The following is a 19,335-nucleotide window of genomic DNA, read 5'->3' as shown; positions in this document are numbered from 1 at the left end:
TATTTTTACTCTTTTGGCCATGCTGCACAGCGTGTGCAATCTAGTTCCCTGTCCAGGGATGGAACCCATGCCCCACTGCACTGAAAGCATGGAGTCCTGCCCACTGGACCTCCAGGGAAGTCCCACTCTTATTTTTAAAAATGTCACCTATGACTACAAATGGAGAGTTAGTTGTTAATTTTTATAATAAGTTTGCTGGTTAAAATGTTATTGCAACTTGGGTTCAGTGGGAGAGAAATACAAAATTCAAAAGAGATCTTTGGTGGTGAAAAGACAGGACTCCCATTTCTTCAGAAGGAAAAGCAGAATGTGTTAAGAAATTTTATTTAGGGTTCAGATACCTCTAGATCTGCAGGCACGTTGCCTTGCCTTCCTCATGAGCTTTGTTTATTCTAAAATAATAATATTCAACTTATAGACTGTAAATATTATACAAGGTAATATTCACTAAAATAGAAGATCTCTGGTTCTGAAAAACATGGAAGCACAGAAAGAAAATTTTTAGGAAGGAAATAAAAAAATACATGGAGCCATTCAATTAAAGAAAGAGAAATTTTGTCAAGTGGACTTAAACATGGCAGCCAGATTACTGCTGCCTCTTAAGCTTGCACGCTTGTCTGTTTGTTTTTCTTTACTACGTCAATGGCAAGGACTCATTTGCAAAAACACAAGCCATGAGAATAAAGAGCTTTTGCGAGTGACAATGATTTTATTTATTTTTCGCTGTCTCTGCCTTCTCAGTTATTGGTGATTTTATTAATGCGGTTTTAACACAGTTGATTATATATCCAGATCATTTATTATTTATAGGATCTAGGTGTTGTTATTCCCTCACTGATTTCTCATGGCTTAAACATTCTTTAACCCATTGGAAAATAAATATGCTGTAGTTCTTAGGCGCTGCTCTCCATGTTTCCCATTTTCTTTTGGATTGTGCTAACAGCTGACTCCTAGAAAGGGGATGGCTGAGACCCCAAGTCAGTGTTCGGTCAAATCCTTTGAATGCTGCCTTACTTCTGTTACTCACATACTGGTGATATTTAGCCTTATCTACTTCAAGTGTTATCCAGGAGCTTTTCTGGCAAGGCTGAATCACAGCAGAGGCCTCAGCTCCTACTGAAAGGGCACAGGGTTGGGGTGGTGGATGCCTATATAGAGCAGCAATTTTGGAGACAGAGATCCAGTGCAAACCTTTTGGTAGCTCTTCTGTAGGTAGGTAGCATCAGCCTGGCTCCAAGGAGCATCTCACTTGGTACTTCTCTTTCTGCTTTCTTTTGACCACTTACCAACATAGCCATCAGCCATATATTTAATCTTTTTTTTAATTTTCACTTTTTAAATTTAACATCTTATGAAGTTTGTGCATATGGATAATTCAAAAGTAGTAGTACCAGTGGTTTAGATAAGATAGATAAATATGGCTGTGATGAATGTTGGGTTTCCCTGGTGGCTCAGCAGTAAAGAATCTGCCTGCAGATTCTGCCACAGGTTATGTGGGTTTGATCCCTGGGTTGGGAAGATCCCCTGGAGGAGGAAATGGCAACCCACTTCAGTATTCTTGCCTGGAAAACCCCTGGACAGAGGAGCTTGGCATGCTACAGACCATAGGGTCGCAAAACATGACTGAAGCTACTTAGCATGCATGCACAAGATGAGTGTCAGTCTGTGATAAGATTGATTTATATACTTTGTTGTAAAAAGTAATAAGAAAAGAACTCTAATTTTTTGAAGTAACAAATAGGAACTCTCTAATCTTTAATGTTTAATGATACTTTTTTTTAAAGCAAATCAGAAAATAATAGTATGGCTACTACACATGGTGATAAAGTTTGAATAGGGTCACCTTTTGTGGCCAATTTATCTCAAAGGTCAGAGCATTTTTCTTAAAAGAAAAGATTGCATAGAATTGATGAAATACATCATGCCCCTGTATTAAATCAGCATTCCTGAGACACTGAAATGTTCCTCCTTAGAAGTTTGTACTTGAAAGATACACTTGAACTGTGTGTTTTCCCTGAGGAGCTCAAAGGCCAAGACTGTCAGCCTGTCCAAAGTTCACCTTCCTACAGGGACTTGCCTTGAAAGGCAATTAGTAGGACACTATGGATGGTTCAGTGTACGGTTACAGGGAGTGTGGGGTCAACTCAACCTGGAGGGTGGCAACCAAAAGACCCTTTGCTCTTCTTTTCTGAAGAGAGCAAAGATCTCGCTTGTCCTTGGATCATGCCATATTTCACATTCAATTATACTTAACCATGGTCTTCCCAGGTGGCTCAGTGGTAAAGAATCCACCTGCTATGTAGGAGCTGCAGGAGATGTGGGTTCGATCCCTGGGTCAGGAAGATGCCCTGGAGGAGGACATGGCAACCCATTGCATTATTCTTGCCTGGAGAATTCCATGGACAGAGGAACCTGGCATGCTGCAGTCCATGGGGTCGCAAAGAGTCAGACACGACTGAAGTGACTAATCAAACACACTCACTTAACCATAGAACTCCCAAATGCCCCTCTCCCATCACCATTCATTGAGATGCTTCCCAAGACAGTCCATGGCCAGTGGAATCAACTCCATTCCAAGTTCTTCACTCCTAATTTGGATAGCCTCTGTCATACTTTTTTGTGTGTGTGCTCTTTTTTTTTTTTCCTCACTTCTGATGTGGCTGAAAGACTGCACTCACAGCTCTCTCCAATAGTTTAAGGATATTTGATCCCTCAGTATTTATCCATTATTGGCTCTGTTTACCCAAGGGAAAATTAAGTGCAGGGCCTTAGAACACTGAGCACTTTAATACGCGGGTGCATATGCTGAGCTCGGACAGATGTTGATCTTTGGGAACAACAGAAGCAGAGCTACGTCATTTGCTTGGGAAGCTGCTTGTGCAAACTGACTGATCCTGCAGGTGCCCGGGACTACGTGGGGTGAGCACCCGAGATGCTGAGAAAAATGTCTGCTGCAGCGACAACCCTGAGAAATAGTATGGGTTTACACACACACACACACACACACACACACACACTCACACACACACACACACACACACACTCACACACACACACACCCCCAGCCAGCAAGGAATTCTGAGCAGTGCCCGGTAGGGAAAATAGCCAGTCTATATTAGCAGGCTTTACAGTTTAACTCTTTTTTTTTTTTTTTTCTGTTTTTTGTTTTCTAGAAAAAGAGGAATCTTCTTTGTATGTGTCACTAGGTATTTTGGGACTTTCTTGGTGACTCAGTGGTAAAGAACCCACCTGGCAATGCAGAACACTCTGGTTCGATCCCTCGGTTTGGGGACTTTCTTGGTGACTCGGTGGTAAAGAACCCACCTGCCAATGCAGGACACTCTGGTTCAATCCCTAGGTCGGCAAGATCCCCTGGAGGAGGAAATGGCAACCCACTCCAGTATTCTTGACTGGGAAATCCAGGAACAGAGGAGCCTAGCGGGCTATAGTCCATGGGGTCGCAAAGAGTCAGACACGACTTAGTGACTGAACAACAGTCTGATTTGTAAATCTACACTTTCTCAGGGTAAAATGGATTTTAGGCAATGGTTTTTGTACATGTAGATGGTGCGTGTGTCTCTGTGTGTGTGGTCTCATGTATATTTGAGATAGAAGAGAGCCCTTCAGGCAGGTTTTGGTAGATGCTTGTTTCTGATTAAACTTTTCTTCCCCCTATTTTTGCTGCTATGGGAGCCTCTTAGAAATGAGGTGACATGTTTGTGACTGTGCTGCTTTTCTATTGCCGAGTCAGTGTGTGTGGGGGAACAGGACTGTCCCTCCACCTCTGTCCCAAAGCACCTTGAAGTCTGGGCTGTCTTATTCATCTGTGTGTCCCCTCCCCCTGTTACATTGTGGGTGCTCATGTGTTCAGCAAAGCCACGCCTCAACCCAGGTAGGCATCCCAAACACCAGATGTCATTGCTTCTGTGTGTCTTGTTCCAAAAGGGGCAGAAACCCTACAAAGGCAGTCACAGCCCTGAGACTTTATATGAGGACTTCATGGAAATTTTATCTTCATTGTGCATGTCAAATCTTTGTTTTCCCGATCACCTCTCATTATTGAGACAGTGTCGATGTAAATTACCATCAACATCTTACCTGATTCAGGTGCTCTACTTGGGCTCTGTGGAGAGCCACCATCACCATCCAGAGACCTCATCATGATGAGCAGCAGCTGGGGCCAGGTGGCCCAGGTCCAGAGCTGAGCTCTGCCTGTCGCTGACTAACGTTGAGGAGTTAGCCTCTCTTTAAATTAGCTGTTGGTATGCAGATTAAATGAGTCAGTCTGTGTAAAATGCTTGAGAATAGTGCTAACATATATTCGGTTGGCCAAAAGGTTCTTCAATAAAATCTTACCAGAAAACCGGAAGGAACCTTTTGGCTAACCCAATAATACATGTACATATTAACTATCATATCATATCATATTGCTAAGTTCTCTGATAACTTCCTTCCTTCTGTTCATACCCAGGGAATGAGGTGAACTCCAATGGTAATCTGTGGACTTTTCCTTTACTCCAGTGCCCAGACCATGGCCTAGCATGGCATTGGTTCTCCCGAGATGTCAGATCTCCTCCCTGCCCTGCCTGTCCAGCCCACCTCTGCCCCATCCCATCCCCTCTCCTGGCTCTCAGACTGGACACGAACCCACATCTCCACTCAGACGCCTCCTGGTATCCATCACCCACTCTCCCCTGGGTGGTATAACGTTCTTTGGCTGAAGGACTCTGTCATTTTAATTTAAAGAACTTGTATCAAGTTCCTCTTTTCTCAGGTTCAAACCAGGAATTCACATTTTGAGACTACTGAGTGAATGTGTTACTCATTGGAAGGCATTGTTCAAGCAGAGAACAAACCAGAAGGTCTTTGCTCATGGGAACTCTTGTTCTAATGAGGGAGACATATAGTAAAGCAAATAGATGTGTAACCGAGTGACAGGTTTCTGGTGACCCAGGTGTTCTTAGGAGCTGCAGTGTAGCCATCTAAGTCACCTCCATCTAAGAAATGTTTGGCCCCACGAGGCCCCCTGTGAAGTCGTACCTGCAACTACCACAGTCATTTCAGTTCAGTTCAGTTGCTCAGTCATGTCCAACTCTTTTCGAACCCATAGACTGCAGCACACCAGGCTTCCCTGTTCATCACTAATGCCTGGAGCTTGCTCAAACTCATGTCCATCGAGCCAGTGGTGCCATCCAACCATCTCATCCTCTGTCGTCCCCTTCTCCTCCTGCCTTCAATCTTTCCCAGCATCAGGGTCTTTTCCAGTGAGTCAGTTCTTTGCATCAGGTGGCCAAAGTATTGGAGTTTCAGCTTCAGCATCAGTCCTTCCAGTGAATATTCAGGACTGATTTCCTTTAGGATGGACTGGTTGGATCTCCTTTCAGTCCAAGGGACTCTCAAGAGAGTTCTCCAACACCACAGTTCAAAAGCATCAATTCTTTGGCACTCATCTTTCTTTATAGTTCAACTCTCACATCCATACATGACTACTGGAAAAACCAAAGCTTTGACTAGATGAACCTTTGTCAGCAAAGTAATGTCTCTGCTTTTTAATCTGCTGTCTAGGTTGGTCTTAGCTTTTCTTCCAAGAAGCGAGCATCTTTTAATTTCATGGCTGCAGTCACCATCTGCATTAATTTTGGAGCCCCCAAAAATAAAGCCTGTCACTGTTTCCACTATTTCCCCATCTATTTGCCATGAAGCGATGGGACTGGATGCCATGATCTTAGTTTTTTGAATATTGAGTTTAAAGCCAGCTTTTTCACTCTCCTCTTTCACTTTCATCAAGAGGTTCTTTAGTTCTTTGCTTTCTGCCATATGGGTGGTGTCATCTGCATATCTGAGGTTATCCATATTTCTCTCGACAGTCTTGATTCCAGCTTGTGCTTCATCCAGCCCAGCAGTTCGCATGATGTACTCTACATATAAGTTAAATAAGCAGGGTGACAATATACAGCCTTGAAGTACTCCTTTCCCAATTTGGAACCATTCCGTTGTTCCATGTCCGGTTCTAACTGTTGCTTCTTGACTTGCATACAGATTTCTTAGGAGGCAGGTAAGATGGTCTGGTATTCACATCTCTTGAAGAATTTTCCACAGTTTGTTGTGATCCGCATGGTCAAAGGCTTTGGCATAGTCAATAAAGCAGAAGTAGATGTTTTTCTGGAACTGTCTTTCTTTTTCCATGATCCAGTGGATGTTGGCAATTTGATCTCTGGTTCCTCTGCCTTTTCGAAATCCAGCTTGAACATCTGAGTCCCTTTAAGGAGGAGTCATCACACTGGCAGATGCTGTTCCTTCCAGAAAAATTTCACAGTGCATGCAGAGTCACAAAGTTGAGTTGGAACTTGGCCTAAAGTTAATCAATCCCTTCCTCCCAGGAGGAGAGCAGCTTTTGCACACAAAACATTTCCCAACATCATCAGAAGGTGGTTCAACATGATTTGACACAGTACAAAATAAGCTGTAGCTAATATTTAAAATCAGTGAGCTAACTGTTTTAGAGTTGGAAGGAACTATGCTGTGACAAAATTGGGAAGGTACACTCTAGAGATATCAAATGGAATTTGATAGTAAGGAAAGAATAGTATTTAATAAAGTAATAAAGCTTTTGCAGGGAGTAGTATGATAAAAAATATTATGACTACTTTTTGACTGTTACACATGATGGTAGAATTTTCAAATAACAGTTTCTCCTGATAGTTGATAAGTGGTATCTACCTGGTCTGTTCTACCCAAACAGCATCTCAGAGTCCTTCCCTTCTCATACCACTATTTTGCCTCCAGCTACCGCAGCCAAGTCCAGAGAAGCTGCCACTCTAGAATTTCGCTTCGATTATCACAGCCTTAGAAGTGGAGGTTTCTGCCAGCAACCTATTTGAGCCTGATCCAAAAACCCGAGCCCCGTGCTGGTAACACAGCATCAAAGCAGAGAATAAGGATGTCTAATATTTCAATCTAATTTCAGCATTAATATTCCCCAGCAATAATTAATTGTAGAAATACATAGAACCTACAAAAATGCATAGAACATGCTAGAAACACACATGAGAAGTCATATTACCATTTCCTATAGATCTGCAGATGTGGTCATACAATATTCTACAAAGAGGAAGTCTTTCCTTTTGTGAAATTATTTTATTACTCCCGGTTAAGCTCATTCTAATATGTGGTAGCCTCACCAACACCCTTTCTGCCTGGACTATAACAATACCTGCTCATTGATTCCCCCTTGCCTTCATATAATGACACTTTGAGCACCTAACCCCATCAGCATCCATTTGTTTCTTTAAAAATGTAAATATGCGCATGTATACATATCTTAAAATGTTTTAATGGAATATGATTGTCTGTGGGATAAAGTTTAGATTTTTGAACATGGCATGCAAGACCCTTCACTCACTGGCCTGCATGTGCTTCTCCAACATTTTCTCCTGTCTCTCTCCTGTGTCAGTTCTGTCAGTTCCCGCCTCCAAGCATTTCCATCCTCTTGTCGTGCTGTGAGACCCATGGTTTCCATACTTCACACCTATGCTCTGTTCTTGAGTCCTCCTGTCAACCGATGCACATGGAGAGTCCCATGTACCCTCCTTCAGTCTCCCTTGGTTTCACCTTCGCTTCCAATCAGAACTAACTTCTTCCCTGTCTCTTATACCCTTCCCTTCCCATATACCCTGGTTTCTACTGAAGCATTGCTTATTCCTTTGAATCTATTGATTAATGTGCCTGTCTCTTCATCAGCCTGGGCAACTTAAGGATGGAGATTTTTCCTCTATTATGTCTGTATGCTCCCAGGGATAGGATAGAAGGAGTGTGAAATGTGTGTTAAATTAAGATTAATCATTGAAAGTCTCACAGTCACAAATTTCTTTAATCCTTGATTATTCCAAATCTACTGAAAATAAAATGCTTTTGAAATATGAATAATCTTAGTGAGTGGCTTTGCATATCTAGCATTCAACAAAGATCTTATTCTAAATACTCAAAGCCAAAAGACGTTTTCAGCTGGGCAATTCAAAGGTCATATAGCTATTTGGTGGTTGGATGGTCGGTTCAGAAGAACTCTGAACAAGACTTTGCCAACAGGGGAAAAAAAAAACCAATCATATAACTGTATATAGCATTCTGTATAATTACAAAGTAGTTGCAAACCACTTTGTTGATTTTCGTTTGTTTTCTTGGGCTCCTCAGCTAGTGAACTTGACCTATGAACTGATTTTGAAGAATAGGTTGGAAATGGAGACTTTGCTTGCACTCACCCCAGGTGGGCACTGGCGGCAGCTGTCACCAGGGCAGCATTTTGTGCAGCGCTGTGTTTTCTGGCCAAGAAGATGGCCAGTGGACATGGATGGGCGCAGTATCCACAGCCCCCACCAGGTCACTGTGTCTCTCATAGACTCTTTTACACAGGAGCCTGCTACTGAGGAGAAATCTGCCTTACCAGGCTGCTCAGTATCCTCTGCGCCGCCTTGTACATTAAATGGTGCATTTTCCTCCCTTTGCTGCCGTGCCTCAGTTCAGAGCACTTTTTGTTTTACTGGTTTGGCCAATAATCCATTCGGGTTTTTCCATAACATCTTATGGAAAAACTCGAATGAACTTTTTGGCCAACTCAATACTTTCTACTTTCTTAGCATTTGGGTGTCTGTGTCCCAGCATGCGTCACACTTGATTTCATTATCTGTATGCTGACTTGTTTCCTCCTCTAGACTGTGATCCCCTGTCCTCCTCACAGCCCCTGATTTCTGTCTGGGTTATGCCTAAAATAGTGCCTAGCACATAGTAGACACTCACTGAAGCTTCTTGATGAGAGTAGTAATGGGTAAGGAAGCTTATTTACTAACCTAATATGTAAGTTTCTCTCCCTGTGAATATTAACCAAACATTTTTCCTTTCTTCTTTTACCCCACGTTAAGAACCTCCTCATTGCAGGCTTTGGAAATGCAATCCTTAGGGGGCAGTTTAACTTGATTACCTTCACAGAGGATCAAGACTCTACTCCTGTTCCCATATTTCAAATGATCTTTTTTCTGGATTGTGTGTGAAATGTACTTTATCTGTGGAGGAATGGATCAGTTATGACCGCAGCTCACATCTGCGTCTTGCTTAAGGAAGACCTAGTGCAGTCCTTAAGCTGTGAAATCATTTTAGCCCAAGTGAGTGTCTGGGGGTTCTTTGTTCATGGAGATTGTGTGAAACAGGGCACACATGTTGCAGTGGTAATTGCAGCCCCACTGAGAAAAGGAGTGCTTGAGTTGTATCTTGAAAAACCATTCTTGCATATGTGAGAAAAGACAGGGTAGAAGAGAGTGCAGTCACTTCACAGAGAAGAAGGTGGACCTCTGTTCTCCTGAAACAGTGGGGTATATCTTGTTGTATCAGTCGCTCAGTCGTATCTGACTCTTTGAAACCCCATGAACTGCAGCACGCCAAGCTTCCCTGTCCTTCACTATCTCCTGGAGTTTTCTCAAACTCATGTCCATTGAGTGGATGATGCACACCCACCCCTCTTTAAATTGACCCCAAATAGCAGTTGTATGTGATCTACTTCCAGTCCCAGTGTTCTCAGTGAAAGAGGGACAATGACCATAGGGTTTATTTCAGGGCATTCAGGTCTGGTCATTGGCAGAAAGCTTTGTAGGTTCTTTAATGTATGGACATGGGAAGGCAATGTTGACTTCGCAGTTACTTTTTAGAAGAGACAAGTTGTGTTGTGAATATCCAGATCATCTTAAAAGGAGAGAAAGAATGGGCTTGCTGAAGGGGATGGCATCTGAGTTGAATTCTGGAGCATGAGAAAGAGCTAGGAGGCAAAGATTACAGGGGGACAGGTATTCTAAACATAGGACACAGTGTGTGCAAATACAAAGGAAACGAGAGACCAAGATGTCCCTCTTGGTCTCTGAGGAAAGTAGTTCTGAAACAAAAAACTGAAAGCAGTTCAGTAGGACTAGAGAGGATAAGGTGAGGGGGTGGGAGATGAACCTGGAGAGGTGGGCAGAGGCCAGATAAGGAGGGACCTTGTGTAAGTCCCTGAAGACTGTGCAATTTATTTCCTGGTGAAGGAGGAGCCAGTTGAAGATTTCAAGCAGGGAAGTCACAAGGTTAGGTCTTACAGAAAGATAACTTTGGAAGTGGAGTGAGCCACACATCTAATTGAAGCAGCACTTGAGAAGACCTGGGGATGAATGCTATACTTCAGGTTTATAGAGCCGTGAAAGCGCCTCATGTGTGAGTCAGAGGCACTGGCTGAGATTCATTACAGCCTTCTTTGCAGGAGCAAAGAATCAGAAACAATCAACTCATTTTTTTAAGAAATTGAATATGTCAAATGAGGTAGAGTCATTTGAATACATGTACTGATGTGACATACTAACATAATTAAATGGTATGAATTTGATTTTTCTATAGCAGCATAGACTGTCCTTAAAATAATGTCACCCCCCAAAAGTGAAAATTTTAGCATGTGATCATAGAACCAACATAGAACCAAATAACATATGATATATCTGTGTAAGTAAAAAATTTTTTAATGAACTGGAAGGCTGTACACTGATTTCATGATAATGGCTGAGAAGGAGGGCAGAGAAGGAAATATGATTGAATAAGCGTGATGGATTAAAGAAGCTTTAGCTTTATCTGAAATGCAATAATTTCTTTTTGTTTTTAAAGGATAATATAGGATTATTATTACTTATATAATTTTCCTAAGGTATAATTAGGGGGAAAACGAATCTGATAGCAAATATCACACAGTGTTAATAGATATTAATTCTGAGTTGTGAGTTTGTTAAATTATACTTTACATTGTTCTATACTTGAAAAAACAATTCTCTCCTTTTAAGTAAAAAAGAATATTGTGTGTGTGTATGTGTGTTTGAGCAGTGGCCTGAGAAGTGTGAGTGCCAATAGTATGATGACTATAAAGCCAAGGAATGTGAAAGCTCAAGAAGAACTGTCAACAGGGTCAAGATGAGAGCTGAAAAGAGTTGAATTAATTTGTGATTTAGCAGGTTGATAGTGGCCTTGATGTGAATGATTTCAGTACAGTGATGTTGAGTGGAAGTCTAGGGCAGTTGATAGAGTAAGTGGAAGATAAAGACATGACAGCAAATTCCATCTGTTTTCCGAACTTTGACCATAAAAATGAAGAAATAGATGGATTTGTACCTAGAGAGGGATGTTGGTTTAAGGAAAATGGTTATTTTAGAAAAACTTGATATTGTTCATCTGAGACAGGAAAAATATGAGAAGAAAGAGGTTGAAGGTACATCCAAGAGAGGAGATAACTGATGGGGCAGGAGAAAGAAGGAAGGAATAGAATCTACAGTGAGAAGGTGGAACCTTCCCTGGAGAGTGGAAGTTGATGGGTGTAAGCAGAAACTCAGGGCTGTGGGGAGAGAGGGCTGGAATGATTTTGAGGAAGTTCAGATCAACAGCTTCAATTTTTTAAAATCAAAATGCAAATTATAGTTCTGCCTTTACTGAATATTGCCACTTATATAGAATAAATATTTTAAGATATATACTTTCATGTACATAGATAACTGTGCAACTATTTCTCTTATCATTATTAGAAATGATCAAAAGTAGTAAAAATATTATCCTTTGGGCAATGAGATCAATTTTGGTTTCTGCAGGTATAATGAATATTAGAAAGAAAAACAAATTACCAAGTAATGTAGATAGAGATATGGTTTTAAATGAAGCATATGCCCGTAGAGCATGGAGGTTAGGTTTACTTTTCACTGATAGATCATGGAGGAAATTACATCAAAGTAATATGTTCTGCCCTGTCCTAAGCACATGACATACTTCATAGAACTTGATCATGGCAAAACCCTTAAGGGATCTGTTGCCCTCCTCTTCCTTCCCTGCCCTGCTGAATTAATCTTGTATTTCACCTAATTAATTAGGTTGATGGATATTTTAGCATTTTTTTCATGACTGTCCTTTTAAATAATGCAAACATACTTGTAAATACTGTCTGTTGATTTTATTCATTCAAGAATACTATTGGGATTTCCCTGGTGGTACAATGGATGAGAATCCACCTGCCAATGCAGGGGACACGGATTCGATCCCTGGTCTGGGAAGATTCCATATGCCTCTGAGCAACTAGGCCCATGCACACAAATACTGAGCTCACACACCTAGAGCTCTGCAACAAGAGAAGCCACTGCAATGAGAAGTCTGAGCACTGCAACTAGAGAGTAGCCCCTGCTCACTGCAACTGGAGAAAACTTGTGTACAGCAATGAAGACCCAGCACAGCCAAATATAAAATCAATAAATCAATAAGATCAATGCCATATTATAAATACAATGCTAATGAGCTCCTGATATCAGTATCTCATTATTGTAACAAGTTAATTTTCATAGGATTCCAGGATTGGAAGAAATGTTAGATGGCTTCTGCTCATCTATTTCAGCTTCTATCCATCAGATTAGAATGAAAACCTGGAGGAATATCAGGACCCCGGTGAGAGAATAAAAAATAAACCAGCAAAGTTTTCCTCTTTCTCTAGCTGAGGCAATCATGTGTGACCTATTGCTCACTGATGAATATGCTAAGAGCAGCAGTGAGTTGGTTTTTTTTTTTTGTATTCATTCGGCTAGGAGTGACTGAGCACATGTTTATCAAATAAATGCAAAGTTATACAGAAAAGGGTTACCTCCTTTGCCAACCAGGAGCTTCCAGTCAAATAAGATACAAAACCCCCAGAAATCCAGTAAGATGCCCAAATACCCCATACCCAAGGCAAAGCATGACTGGTTTATAGTCATACAGCAACAGTTCTTGTTTGTGGACATATATGTTGCTATAAAGATGTATACTTGACAGTACCCCCATTGGGGAATCAGGAAGTCTTTCTAAAATTTCCTTATTTTCCCCTTCTTGGCTAGATCACAAGTAGGTACATGGCTACTGGTTTTACTCTATGTTGAGAGAGGAGGGAGTGTAAATTATGGTTATGTCAGAGCAAGATGAGTGATAAAGCTTTGCTCATGGGGGCTGATGTCTGCCCTCCCTGTCCTCTCCATACTCTGACTCATCAGCTGTGCTCATATCTGTTCATAGCAGCTTATTTGTGCAAATATGATTGGTTGTATCATATTATCGATATTTTGTGGTGCTGGAGAAGACCCTTGAGAGTCCCTTGGAGAGCAAGGCGATGAAACCAGTCAATCCTAAAGAAATCAGCCCTGAATATTCACTGGAAGGACTGATGCTGAAGCTGAAGCTCCAATACTTTGCCTGATGCGAAGAGCCGACTCATTGGAAAAGACCCTGATGCTGGGAAAGATTGATGGCAGGAGGAGAAGGGGGCAACAGAGGATGAGATGGTTAGTTAGCATCACTGACTCAATAGACATGAATTTGAGCAAACTCGTGGAGATAGTGCAGGACAGAGGAGTCTGGCACGCTGCAGTCCATGAGGTGGCAAAGAGTGGGACACGGCTGAGCGACTGCACAACAACATCACCAATGATACTTTTGGCTTTCCCTCACAAAACCCTCGCACTCTCAGAGAATTTCTTCTGGTTGCTGTTACCTAGTTTTTCCTGTTTCGTGGGTCTCTGAGTAAAAAGAACCATCATGAATTAACAGATGTCTTGATAATACATTATTGGAATCAGATTGAAGATTCTAAGAATTTGAGGATAAACTCAGCAGAGAGACCACAGAGATTTTTTTTTTTTCAGCACAAAGGAAAAGGATAGAGGAGAGAATCTTAGGAGAACCACAGAGCTAGTCTCTCTGTCCTATCAGTTTTTGCTAATTTAGGCTATTATTTCAGTTATCTTTCTACTGAAGAGGTGTCTTATTAGTTAACCAGTGAATGATCAAAGCCTTTATAGAGCTTCAAGACGTTTGGCATGTTGTTTTTGTCACTAACCTCATCTAATTTGTATATTCTTGGAAAGCTTCCATGTGAAGAATGCTGCATGAACCGTCATGATAATGTTACAGTTGAATGTCAACACTGCTAGGAAATGACTATGCTTCCCATTCATTCTACTGACTGCCTAACAGCGGTTTCGGTTTCCAATTAAAGCTTGTGTGTCGATGTTCTTGAAAAGAAGGGGCAGAGGAGGTGGAGTTTATGAGAGCAGCAAAATACTCACTCGGCGGATGTTGAACACTAACCCAAGTTTTCTTCAGAGAATTAGACCCAAAAACTTAGGTGCAAAAAGGGGAAGTAAATCAGTCAGATTTTCGGTCAAGAAGTTGTGTTGTGAGGTGGTAACCCACAACTCTTTATTTACATCTAAAGAACTAAACTTTCAATACATTAATTTCAGCCAAGACCCTTCCTAAATTGTTCTTCCAGATGAATCGCACTGTTTTAAGCAGATCAATCAGTTTGGAGAAGCAGAAGTTGAATGCAAATTACCTTTTTGTTTGGAAAGAATTTTCATCCTATATTATTATACAGAGAAGGTATGGGTAAATTGCTTATTTGAATTGCTTATTTGAATTTTTTTCTGATTTAGTATATTTGACACAAAAGTATTTTATCATTTTTTATACATAATTAAAGTTAAAATGTTTGTTAATGAAAGGCTAATTAGTTGATGTGGAGATGTACTTGAATTTCTAAGTCACTTCTTGGGAGGCAAGGAGTAAAGGTTGCAAAGCCAAGAGCTACTGTGCACAAAAGCACCATCTAGTGGCCAGAGTGAATAACTGTGTGCACACCATTCTTAAGAATAAAAAAGCAGAACCCGTAAAAACACCCATTACAGGGACTGGCTGCCATGTGCTCATTTTTCAACCGGCCTCAGTGTTATTTTCAGGCTTCCCTGGTGGCTCAGTTGGTAAAGAATCCACAGTGCGGGAGACCTGGGTTTGATCCCTGGGTTGGGAAGATCCCTTGGAGAAGGGAATGGCTATCCATTCCAGTATTCTGGCCCCAGGTCCATGGGGTCTCAGAGTCGGACACAACTGAGCGACTTTCACTTTCAATGAAGAATATCTAGTCAGTAATTAGTTCCAAGACAGACCTTCATCTCCTTTCAGTAAATTCTTAGGTTTTAATGCATTTTTCCCCTTTTCAATATTGATTGTTTCAAAATGACCTGACAGTCACATTAACTTGTAAATGACTGAAAGTTTCTCTAAACTGTCCTCCTCCCAGGATGTACTCAAATTTTGAAAGACAATATTCTACTAACAATGCAAGTATCTTGGATGTTACCTAGATTATTGTGGTGATCATGTCATGATATATGGGCCTTCCCAGGTGGTGCAGTGTTAAAGAATCCACCAGCCAAGCAGGAGAAGCAAGACATGCAGGTTCAATCCCTGGGTGGAGAAGATCCCATGGAGGAGGAAATGGCAACCCACTCCAATAATCTTGCCTGGAAAATTCCTTGGACAGAGGAGCCTAGCAGGCTACTGTCCATGGAATGGCAAAGAGTCGGATGCAACTGAGCATGCACACACGCATGTCATGATATATACATATATCAAAATCATTATGTGGTACACTTAAAACTAATATGTCATTTATATCTCAATTTTTTAAAAGAGATTTTATGGGTTTGTAGGTCCGTAACTTTTTTTGATAAAGGAAAACTCCGTAACCATTTAAAATAACTGACCAACTATCTGTTGTTGTTTGTTGTAGTTGCTATATGTCTGACTCTTTTTGAGACTCCATGGACTGTAGCCCACCAGGCTTCTCTATCCATGGGGTTTCCTAGGCCAGAATAGTGGAGTAGGTTGCCATTTCTAATTCAGAGGATGTCCTTGACCCAGGGATCAAACCCACATTTCCTGCACTGGCAGGTGGATTCTGTACCACTGAGCCACCTGGAAAGCCCTGACTAACTATTAATAGCATAAAATTTCCCCTGATTTGATGGTATAGCCATTAGAAAACCACTTGGAAACATCATCCAGGCATTAAAATTTGTGGCTTTTAGTACTTTTCTATTGCGTAGGAGGGCAATATACTTAAAGCAAAATGCTACAAAATTAGGTTGATATATGTTGACATTATATGTCACTACAATTTTTTGTTGTTTCTTTATATCCAAAATAAATTTTACTACCACTTAAAAGATGGCAAATTCCTCTTATGAATAAGAAACATTTCCTGAGAATATATCCAAAGAAGTTTATTACAATTTTTTTTCAAACCTGGATTTTCAGTTCCTATCTGCTGTGCAACCTGCCCACTTGGCATATTCCCACATGCTTCTCGGGCTAAGGAAGTGTCATTTTTATCATTTTTATTTTAGCCAACTACTTGTTAAGAAAATAGTATACACAAACTAAATGTTAAACAACAGTGGAATGATTAATAAAATACAGCCCATCTCTATGGTGTAGTAACATATAGACAGCAGAAAAAAAATTGTTTAAGAATATTTATTGATACAGAAAAATGTTTCTAATTCAGTTTGATGAGATTTTCTTAACCTTTATAACTATTTTTTGTTTGATCTCAAGTTTGAAAAAATAAAATAATTTTTTTGTATCTTTGGGAATAATACTGTAATGACATCATTATTAATCAGAGTTTTCTGTGGATGCTGAAATAGGGGATGCATTTTAATTTCCTATTTACCCTCACCTATCTTTTTCAAATTTCAGCTACTATTTTTTCTCAGATTGCATTGTGCTGTGCTTAGTCACTCAGTCATGTCCAACTCTTTGCAACCCCGTGGACTGTAACCCGCCAGGCTTCTCTGTTCATGGAGATTCTCCAGGCAAGAGTACTGGAATGGATTGCCATGCCCTCCTCCAGGAGATCTTCCCAACTCAGGGATTGAACCCAGGTCTCCTGAATTGCAGGCAGATTCTTTACCGTCTGAGCCACCAGGAAAGCCCACAGATTGCATTAATATCCTTAATTATTCACCTGTCTCTATATTCTTACACTATAAGATCACCTAACACAAAGTATTTTTGTTTTTAACCACCCCTTATATTTGGGTTCACCCAGTGACTTGCTTTGGTCAACAGGATGTTAAGAAGCACCCATGAGCAAAGGCCTAAAAAGTGGTTTTGTTTGCCCTCTTGCACCTCTGCCTTGGAACTCTTTACACTTAGAATAAGAGGTACTGAGTCTCTCAGTTCTCATCAGCAGGCTGTGTGCATGCATGTCCTGCTCTTTGCCATCCCGTGAACTGTAGACTGCCAGGCTCCTCTGTCCATGGGATTCTCCAGGCAAGAATACTGGAGAGGGTTGCCATGCCCTCCTCCAGGGGATCCTTCTGACCCAGGGGTCAAACCCTCCTATCTATGTCTCTTGCATTGGCAGGCCGGTTCTTTACCACTTGAGCCACCTGGGAAGCCCCATTGGCAGGCTGAAATTGTTAATTCCAGGAACACAGCAGCACTTCCTCCTGCTTGAAATACGTAACTCACAGGAGTGCAGCTCATGCACACTGCCACTCATCTGCCCAGTCAGCCACTTGGTTTGACTCACAGGCTTGAACTTGACTTTCATTCCTGCAGCTGCAGCCACTGATAATAATGTAACTAATAAAATACTCCTGGAGTGTCTACCCTGTACCAGGTGTTTCCTTGCTTTTTGTCACATTAAGTGTCACTACAATACAAAGCCTTATTAGTCCATTTGCTAGATGAGGATTCTCTGGCTTGGATCATCTCTCCCAGCCAAGGTCAGAGTTTTAATATTTCTTTCCTGACCTTGTGCTCCTTTGAGGCAAGCCAGGGGCCTTCATAGCCACACACCCCCAGGTAGCCACACCCATCCTGCCAGAGAAGGTGCAGACAGGAAGTGATTTTCCAGAATCTGTTACAATGGTTCACAGCAATGATACAGGAATATTCTGTTGACAACAGCATGCAGACTATTTCTTTCTTTCTTTCTTTTTAATTGTTTATTTGGCTGTACCAGATCTTAGTTGCAGCATGTGGAATAGTTACCTAAACAGGGATCGAACCCAGGCCCCCTGCATTGGGAGTTTGGAGTCTCGGCCACTGGACCAGCAGGGAAGTCCCAGACTACTTCTTCAAAGTAAAATAAGATTGATTTCCCTACTGGGAGGGCAAGAGGTCTCCCACTTTGGTGGCCTTTGGTTCCCTGCCTCAATTAACCTAGGACTCCTGTGATGAGCCCTTCCTTTCAGCTTTTACTCTGTACTGCCTCCCTTCTCCCTGGGAGCTCACATTTGTGGTTGGTCCCCACTTCAGATGACAGTGGCAGAGGCTGTAGAACAGATGGACTGGTCAGTATGAACTTGCCACGTTGCAGATCAAATGTGGGCGTGTTTGCATGCTTTCCCCTCACACATCACACTTAACCAAACCAAGAAGAGTGTCCTGGGGGTTTATGTTGCATGTACATTTCATCAGGACTGAGTTTAAAGATTTAATATTTGAATAAATCCAATGAGAAACTTTTTATCACTGAGGTTTCTGTTTATAATACAAGCAAGTAGCTGTAGCTGAAATTTGTTTAGTACACTTGGATCATTTTTTGCTAAAGTCAAGCAGACCAGCGTCTGTTTGGCAGAGTTACCTATAAACTGTCATTTTGTTGCTGTTCAGATGCTCAGTCGTGTCTGACTCTGTGACTCCATGGACTGCAGCACACCAGGTTTCCCTGTCCTTCACCATCTCCCGGAGTTTGCTCAAACTCATGTCCACTAAGTCAGTGATGCCATCCAACCATCTCGTCCTCTGTTGTCCCCTTCCCCTCCTGTCATACAGCATGTTAAACTTGATTGCACACCACACTGAAACATCAATAAAAGAAGTAATATTAAGCACACCCAGAGATACTAAATCCGAAAAAACATTTGACTTGTTCATTTGAAAACAAAGTAGAACCATTGCTCAAAAAGGGCTAAGTCTATTTATTAATACTTTAGGAGTTCTCAATCCTGAGGGATTAATATTCTGAGTGAGAGAAAATAGAGTTTAGCCTTTTGGGGAAAAAAAAGTTCTTCAAAGTAACTCATCCTCCTGAAATGTTGCTTAGCTTCTGATTCTGAGCCAGCCCCTATACCACTCCTCTCTGATTCTAACTTGCAGCCTTTCAAAAGGCCCCTTTCCTTGTTGTTCAAATCACACATCCTAAAATCCTGCAGCTGTTCACTCAAGATTGCCAGCAAGATAACAGCTATAAAACTCCAACTGTAAGATGCAAATATTTGCACATTTTCTCCATTTTAACCTAGCAAAAATATTCTGCCTCCTTCCCTGCTCCGCAGGAGCTGCTTGGTGAGGTTTTATGACTCTTCACAGGGAAAGGAGAAGATCTTGCAGACCAGTTATATTCTGAGACCCTGTGTCTCCATTTCTCTAGAACCTGAGATTGGCCTGGGAGTGACTCAGCTTAGAAATGCTGTG

At 41.3% G+C, this 19,335-nt stretch overlaps 1 long non-coding RNA gene across 1 annotated transcript in view; it reads left to right on the top strand.

Moving 5' to 3' along the window:
• The window catches only part of LOC145510456 (uncharacterized), a 140,695-nt gene that overhangs the window by 104,939 nt on the left and 16,421 nt on the right, over positions 1-19,335 (top strand). Inside the window, exon 3 of the long non-coding RNA XR_014057030.1 lies at positions 14,336-14,445. This is a non-coding gene — a long non-coding RNA (uncharacterized LOC145510456). The remainder of the gene's footprint in view (positions 1-14,335; positions 14,446-19,335) is intronic.

This window comes from Giraffa tippelskirchi, chromosome 6, assembly GCF_054371585.1.
Source record: "Giraffa tippelskirchi isolate mGirTip1 chromosome 6, T2T-mGirTip1v1.2.pri, whole genome shotgun sequence".
NCBI classification, from domain to species: Eukaryota; Metazoa; Chordata; class Mammalia; order Artiodactyla; family Giraffidae; genus Giraffa; species Giraffa tippelskirchi.
Note: the sequence above shows the minus strand (reverse complement) of the source record. Positions and strands in the feature narration are given on the sequence as shown.